Source organism: Rhagoletis zephyria, unplaced genomic scaffold (assembly GCF_001687245.7).
Source record: "Rhagoletis zephyria isolate East Lansing unplaced genomic scaffold, Rhagoletis_zephyria_1.1 Rzeph_scaffold_14558, whole genome shotgun sequence".
NCBI classification, from domain to species: domain Eukaryota; kingdom Metazoa; phylum Arthropoda; class Insecta; order Diptera; family Tephritidae; genus Rhagoletis; species Rhagoletis zephyria.
This window is the reverse complement of record NW_016171627.1, coordinates 2,709-11,423: the sequence shown is the minus strand read 5'-3', so window position 1 is coordinate 11,423 and position 8,715 is coordinate 2,709. Positions and strand designations below refer to the sequence as shown.

Genomic DNA, 8,715 nt, shown 5'->3' with positions numbered 1-8,715 from the left:
ACAGCACATCAAACTCTCAAGTCAAAAATCTTTTTCTGTCAACGCATTTTTTTTTTTTTAACTACTATCGCCTGTTCGATCTCTGTTTATCAAACATTCAATTAACAAAATTGTTTTTCTGGCCACATATGGTATATTCGTATCATTTTCCTTTAAAAAAGTTATAAAGCTGTGTAATTTTCTTACTGAAGTAGCTAATAAGCTGTGTAACCAATTAAGTCCCTTTAGCTCAGAGGTAGAGCACTGGTCTCGTAAACCAGGGGTCGTGAGTTCAAACCTCACAGGGGGCAATATGAAAAAAATCAAATGCAAATATTTTTTTAAATATATATATTTTTTTTTATTGAAATATATTGCAAGACCATATAAACACTGGTTCTCAAACCATTAGAATGATTAGAGAATTGCATTACATATTTATCGAACATGGCAATAAAAATTTCTCAAAAGCTAAGTTGAAGCTCATATTTTGAATTTTCTAAATGATTTAGGTATTAAAACATTTTTAAATCGGCTCATAAATAAAAAGTATAGTATAACTTTATAATACAACACGAAAAATTTTGATTGACTTTTGGCTTTTATTTAATTTTTTGAGCAAGAAATACAGATTACTTGCTTTTTATTATGGATGTGTCGGGCATCCGGTGGATAGTCGAAAGTTTTCTGGTTATCAAGCCGGATACTGCTAAAATCGGATAGAATTTACCCAATTTTTACTCTAGACATGTCTACTGGGTATACGAATCCGGCTCTTATTTTTACCTAGTATCCGGAATCAGCGTATCGGGAAAAAATAGAAGTTAATATATTAATGTACTTCTAGATCAAAAAGTTCCCGGAAAGTCGCAAGAGGTCATGAAAAAATTACGATAATCACCGAAAAAATCTCGAAAAATAAAATATGTATGAAGAATCCTGAACAGTTCCAGAATATCTGAAATTCTACGGAAATCCCAGAATGCTATTGAAAATTTTCAAGTCTAGGGTAAATTTCGAAAAACTCGGAAAAGTTAAACACGAAATATTCCGAGATTTCCTGAAAAATTAAACACGAAGAATGCCAATTTTTTTTATAAAAATCCCCGATAGTTCTAAAAACGTTCAGATAGTTCGAAAAAATCCAGATACCCTCGAAAAAATATATCTACCTAGTTAGTTAATAAAAAAATCATCAAAATAGTCCCGAAAAAATTCAGACAGTCACGAAAAATAGTCCTGGGAAAAAAGCCAAGTAGTAGCGAAAAAAAATTAAGATAGTGTCGGACAAAGAGAAAGTTATGAGAAAAGACAGATGGTCCCGAAAAAACCCAGGTACATAGTTCCAAAAATCCAGTTAGCGCCGAAAAAATTTAGGTAGTACCGAATATAAATATGTATTTAGTGAATTCTAAGAAAATGCATTTTAAATAATGGATTTTATAATTTAAATTTAAGTAAAGTCGGAATTTTTATACTCTCTAGGATTGTTCTATACCGAAAAAATAAACCACTATTTTTTATATTGAAATCAAAAAATATTTAAAGGTCGCATATATATTTAATATAATATTTAAAGGCCTAAAATTTCCCATGTATTTTATATGGAAAAACCCCATTTTCGTATAAATGGAATAGAATTCATGAAAATCGATATTTTTCGATCGGAAAACCCAGCTTGTCTTCAGAAGATTCTCAATAATAATACCCAATTATTTATTTAATAATTTTTTAATACTAAAGATTTTTTTATTTAAGAGATTTTATTTATATATTATTATATTTATGAGATTTTTATTAATGAGATGGGACATTTTCTGGCATCTACTGGGGGTTTTGGCGAACCTATAAAATATAGTTACTATGAAAGAATGGGTACATAAATAATTGGGTATTATTATTGGGAGTCCCCTGCAGAGAAACAGAGTTTTCTGATCGAAAAATATTGATTTGCAAGAATTCTATACCATTTCTATGGAAAGTTGTTTTTCCCATATAAAATACCTGGAAAACTTTGAGCGCTTTGAGCGACCTCTAAATACTTTTTGATTTCAAAATAAAAACCAAAATTGGAATATATTTTTTTCGATATAGAACAATCCTAGGGGGTGAGATCATTAAAATTCCGACTTAACTTATTTTTGACCACCCTAATGCCCATGCTTACAAATATTTTCCAAGAAATAGTATCTACTAATGCGACGCCTTTTGAGCAACGACCAGTATCTATTAAAAACTGCAGTATACATTTGTGCGTACGACATATAAAAATTCTTTTTTCTGGTCGAGTCGGCAATCCACATACATATATCAACTGCATTACCGACGCGGCGACCTAGAACTTCAAATAGTAGTAAGCCAAGGACATCAGAGACTAGAGTCAAGGACATTTGCAAGGTGCCTTGCACATTCTCTGACATTTATCAAGGCTTACAACAACAAATACATGCATTACATATACATATCTTTTCTGTTTCCTTTTTTCTTTTCATGGAAGCTAACTAACTTTTTTCTTTACACAAACTATTTAAAAAACTAATTCCTTCCAGAGGGCTTGTTCGGGAATTGAACCCGAGACCTCTCGCACCCGAAGCGAGAATCATACCACTAGACCAACAAGCCGTTGTCCCCCGGCTTGCCAAATGCCCCACTTCACAACTGGCGAGTGGGCTAGCAAATGTGCGAATGCGACAAACAATCTAGAACGCTAAACAAAATATTAATGAAATACATACAGACGAGTGTTGTGCTAAACTGCCGGAGCATGTGCAAAACAACAGCAACGCAGCGATAGCGGTGATGGAAGTGAAGCTATTTTTAGCACAGCGATGCGACGGCGAATTGCAAAATAAAAATCTTTGTACCTAAGTATGTAAGCAAAAATGTACTAGAATACATACATACTTACATATGTACACAATTAAAAACACATTTGCAAATTCATTGAAAAGACATTAGGGGAGAAAATGATATTAGCTGCGTCTTACGATTAACCAGTGCAAAATGTGGATGATTCTAATTTTTCCCACCATTCAAAAATTAAACAAAAACACAATTTAGCTCCCTTTCACGATTTTATACATATGTATGTTTGTACGCATTTTGTGTTTGCTGGCTTTGCTTTGTTTGTCGACTTTGCTTTGCTTTTGCTGCCGCATTTCCTGCTATTGTATATGGCCGCTTTCCCTAGTTTGTTGTTGGCACGATTATCGTTCTGCGGCAGCGCACATGTTTATAAGTTGCTCAACGTGTGCCAGATAAGAACAGCATATTCGTACAATAAGGCGACTGCTAGCATGAATGAGATAGCTTGTGCGTGACGTTGTTGTGCGGCATTTGGCAGCTAATGTATTCGAGCCTCTTTAGCTCAGTGGTAGAGCACTGGTCTCGTAAACCAGGGGTCGTGAGTTCAAACCTCACAGGAGGCAGGAAGTGAAAAACGGTTTTTATTTATTTATTTTTTTTTTAATTTATCAAAACCTTAGCGTATACTTATTGCAATTAGCATAGAATTTGAATTATTGAAAATGATGTAAAAAATATAATTTATTAAAAAAATATCTATCCATTAAAATTTAAATTAAGTACATATGTATGTACATTAGGGATGGTCCAAAATGAGTAAAGTCGGAATTTTAATGGCTCTCACCCGCTATCGAAAAAATATAACCTTATTTTTTTTATTTTGAAATCGAAAAATATTTAGAGGTCGCTCAACGCGCTCAAAGTTTTTCATGTACATATTTTATATGGCAAGAAAAAATAACTTTTCGTAGAATTGGTGCAGAATTTTTGATAATAAATATATTTTCTATCGAAAAGCTCTGGTTCTATTCAGGAGATTTCCAATAATAATACCGAATTGTTTATTTAACCATTTTTTAATACTAAATTTTTTTATTTATCGCCCATCTCATTTTCTGGCATCTACTTACTGGGGGTTTTGGCGAACCTATAAAAAATAGTTACTATGAAAAAATTGTTAAATAAATAATTGGGTATTATTATTGGGAGTTCCCTGAAGAGAAATAGTTTTCTGATCGAAAAATATTGATTTGCGAGAATTCTATAAGTACCATTTCTACGAAAAGGGGTTTGTTTTTTCGGTATAGAAGAATCCTATGGGGTGAGAGCATAAAAATTCCGAATTTACTTTTTTCACATGTATTTTTATACCACCCTAATGTACATATATGTATATGTATTAAAATATATTGTATTAAAAGATAAAGTATGTATTAAAATATAAATTATGGCAAAATATTACAAAAGTAAAAAATTCAAAAAAATATATAATATTTATATGTACTATATATTTGTAAAAAGTTACTAAATACGCTCAATACTATGCGATCATCACAGTATTATTAAGCTTTATCTATGCTCTATGCTCTATGTTTTTGGTGGTATGTATTACCAACTTCCGTTTTCGACTGGAAATGGGTTAAACTGACCGGAAGTCCATTTTTTTTAATTAGATATATATTTTTTACTACAGATTCGGATTCTAAAGGTAAAAATACGTAACTTTTGTTGAAAAATTCTTTCTCGGAAGTTCCGTTTTCAACCTCTAAATGCCCTTCGACTTTCAACTCGTCTTCTTCTTCTTCTGACTTCTGAGATATGTGAAAATATTTTTAAGGGAAAACGAAAAAATATGAATTACCATGTCGAGGATGCTCTATTTTTTGGTCGTTCGACCGACCGTAGGTTAAACTGACGTGAAGGCCATTGTTTTAACCGCTAGTCCATTCCAGAATATTTTTTAATATATTTTTTTACTATTAACTTATTTTAAATGATTTCTCAGAGTTCTTATAGCATGCTCCAAAAGACCAAAACATATTTCTTTCTCTATCCCCATTTTGAGTGTTCATTTATCGCGGCCACACTGTACACATTTAAAATAGATTAACTGCAGGTGTAGTTTTAAATGGAAATTTAAATGCCACATAACAGATCGACGCACATTACTTAAAGCACAATTAATCCCATTCACTTAGAGAGTTAATCGATTGTTTTGCGCAACCGCCTTTATGTTTTACCGCATTTAAGTTTGTTTAGCTAATGAAAGATAATGGCAAGAGCTTAAAGTGGCAGGCTTTTTAATGAATTTATGCACATTGTGATCTAACTTTTAGAAATTTTGTACAAAGCGCTCAGATTTTTAACTAAACTCAGCGCCAGCCAAGCAGCAGTGGGCGCACGTCGTTAGCGCTCCCAGAGAGGGTAGCGAACACACGGGTATTCGCTTATTTAGCACAATTACTTCTAGAATACCACTTTGTACTTGTATTATGTTATACTGGTTTTGCTTCACACCTGTCAATTCATTAGCACACGCTGAGGCTCTTAAAATGTCTTTAATGCTCTAATTAGGAGAACAGCTAACTACAACAAACCACCAATAGTAGTGTCGGTTATTTGGTCGGTTGGCCAGCGCGCGAACGAGGTAATGAATTTGCGCGCGCCAAAAGAACGCTGACCAAACACATGAGCAATATTTTGTTGGTCATATGTAGCGGCGACATATGGTAGTAGATATGTATATGTACTTTGATACATACATATGTGCGTACAAATATTGCGCATAGCTACAGACATGCCGACATGCACAACACTCATAACTCCACTAATTAACTTAGCCATTTTGGCCAATTTATGAGACGTGCGCGGCGTGGTGTGAGCGTTAGAATGCGAGCGCATTAAACTTTAACGACGGCAAAGTGTGCGTGTGCGTGTGCGTGTGAGTGAATTTAATGCCAAAGATGTCAATTTTAATGGTTTATTAACGTTAACTGAGCCAAGCAAGGAGAAGGCAAAAGGTGTTGCGCTGATATTTAGAGCGTTGCTTTGTTACAAGGAAAAAAAGTTGTGTATGTATGTACATTACTCTAGTTCAAAGAAACGACTACTTTTTCAAAATCTCTTGTGAAGTATTTTCGGGACAGTGTAAAAGATTTCTCTCAAAAGCGTAGACCTTAATAATATGATTTTGAGGCAGCTTATCGCGAATAGCTATTTTCGGGATAAAATTTTTTAAATTTTTAAATTTTGCAACTCCAAATGTTATTCAGAGTAAAGGCGAGCACATAAGAATTTAACGTTTTCTTTTAAATTTTCAGCAAAATGTTAAAATTTATAATAAATACCATACATAATATATTTCTTGAAATATTTTCATTTTCTTTAAAAAAAAGATAATTTAACAATTTCTTAATTGTAAAGCATAATGCTGAATCTTCACTCGGCATTAAATGACAAACTTTTTAAAGACAATTTTGGGCATTAAAAAAATTCCGTGGCATTACATTCATGAAAATAGTCATTGTGTCTGTTTCCACATGGCATTTTCTTCTCATTTTAATGCTTAGTGGAATTCGGCATAATAAAGTGTGTGTGTATTAATTCTTTCATTATTTAATTTTAATTCTTTAAAAGCATACGTCCAAGTTTCAAACTTTGTGCATTATATAAAAAAAAAAAAAACCAAACTTTCAATTTGAGTACAATAAAGTGCAAGTTCGAAGTAGCTAAGACTTACCGTTGATTTTTGGCAATTTTTTTTACGGTATCAAAAATTTTCTTTCATACGAAAAAAAAACTGCTTTTTAAACAGTTCAAAGAAAATTAAAAATTATAAAATTTTCCAGAAAAAATCTATGATGTTTAGTGAAAAACTTTTAACATTTTGCCGAAAAGATAAAAAAAAAATTGTATACGTTCGACTTTAATCTTGAAAAACTTTTGGAGGAGTAAATTCACAAAATACTTCGTTTTAAAGTCTTTAATTTTCTTCAAAAATATTCATATCATGCCGATATGTGGACTTAAAAACGAAGCGCCCCGAAAATATAACAAAAGCGATTTTGAAAAAATTTAAATATGTAGTCGGTTTTTTCTGAACCAGTCTAATGTACATACATGCATACAGACATACATATGTATAGAAAACCCCGTCATTTTTGTGACGAAGTGTAGCTGAACCTGCGCGCCGAACAATTTCGCTAATAGGCAATTAAAAGTTTAAAGACCAGGCCTACCCTTTTTCCCCTTTCGTCGCTGCTTAGAAGTACATACATATGTGTGTAGTTGCTGGGTAGCGCGTAAAATATGGAACTCACGCTTGCCGCAATTAAGTTTAATGGTTTGCAATTTTGCAAAAATCTCACATAGACTTTATATTATTAACAAAAAACGTACAATTATAGTTAGAATTAAAACGTGCGTTTATTTGTTGCATTGATTTGTGTTTTGTTTTTTTTTCTTTAATTTTTCATCAGACCTGAGGTAAATGGTTTGATTCTGCCTATTCACCCGTCTGTCAGCCGCACCATGGCTGGGCATGGAATGTGGCGCACGCATTTTTATCTTTCGCTGAACGCCACGCAAGCGTCAAAAACACGAAATGAACAGCTGTCAAATGTGCGCGCCCCCACAGTCTGCGAAAGGCTGCAGCACACAGCCAAGGCGCCATAGCGCAACAACAAAAAGAGGAAAAGTGCAACAAGCCAGGCTCACAAGTTGTGCGCCAAACGTAGTAATAAACAGATAATAAACTTGCAACGCCACTGCGAAAATAAACACAGCGTTACATTCGTATGTAAATGCAAATGCCTCCTTCGCTACTTTTGGTAGGCAACGCGCCTTCGCTTAACTTTTCCCTTTTCGCTTCCGCCTCTAGCACGTTTATTTTTGCCTGTGAAAATATGTGAAATTCCACGCCCGGCACGCGATGCACATGCAACACCAAAAGTGCAATAACAACATTTTTGCAGCCACTTTGTAACTTTTTTACTGTTATCGCGCGTATCTTCTGCCATGCTGCTTTTCTTGGCCCTTTTTTCTGCTGTAATGCATTACAGTTTGCTTTTGCATACTTTTTGGCGTTTAACTTATGAACGATGGATACATATGTGTCTATTTGGTGTCTGCAATGCCAATTTACACTTTATCCTTCGACTGCGCTTTTACCGCAGGGCACACCAGCTGCAACACTATCTCTCGCCGTATTGATTGGTCGTTATTATTGTGGTTTCTCTGACAGCGGTTAAGCTTGAAATTTGTGCGGTTGGGTTCGGACGATACATCGATAGTGTATGAACGATTTAAAGCAAGCAATTATGACTCTTAGCCAACTCTCGAGATTTGTTTAAGATTTTTAGTCCTAAAATTTTGATTGTTAAAGATCGTCACTAATGTCTTACTGCCGTTTCACGAAAAAAATTTAAATTAAAAATTATTTTTTTGCTGACAGTTTCCATATTAAATTCAAATGAAAAAATCATTTCTCACTTAAATTGCAAATGTACCTTTTAACTGAAACAAAGCCGAAAAACTTATAGATATGCTACCTAGAGAATTAGCACTGTACGGAGCTCAAAAGGGAGTCGAGAGTAAAAAAAAAGAAAACATGAGACTGGGTCGTTTGAAAACTGCGACAGAATCGAATACAACACTTCAGTACCTAAAATTTTAAGAAAAAGGTTAGTGGGTGGTGAGACATCGGAAGAGGATTTAAAACTATTAAAGAATTGGAGGGTTTCGCACCGGCGACAATATCCCTAGGTCAACATTGTGTGTCCGAATTGGTGATGGACATGTCAATAATCACACTAAGAAACGATGAAGCGGCGTAGTCTTTCTATAGTGTTTTGGGGATGTTTCGTTTTCTTTTTATAGGATTGCAGAATTGGAGCTAAGCTGAAAAAATACATAAAATAAGTTTCTAAAAAT

General features: G+C 33.8%; 3 non-coding genes across 3 annotated transcripts; 2 read left to right on the top strand and 1 right to left on the bottom strand.

Annotated features, from left to right (window-relative positions):
• The first annotated feature begins 218 nt into the window (after positions 1 to 218).
• Positions 219 to 290, top strand: TRNAT-CGU (transfer RNA threonine (anticodon CGU)). The gene has a single exon. It is a non-coding gene; the product is annotated as a tRNA-Thr (tRNA).
• Positions 291 to 2,529: 2,239 nt separating this feature from the next.
• TRNAP-CGG (transfer RNA proline (anticodon CGG)) lies at positions 2,530 to 2,601 on the bottom strand. Its single transcript has one exon. It is a non-coding gene; the product is annotated as a tRNA-Pro (tRNA).
• Positions 2,602 to 3,335: 734 nt separating this feature from the next.
• Positions 3,336 to 3,407, top strand: TRNAT-CGU (transfer RNA threonine (anticodon CGU)). Its single transcript has one exon. It is a non-coding gene; the product is annotated as a tRNA-Thr (tRNA).
• Positions 3,408 to 8,715: the final 5,308 nt, after the last annotated feature.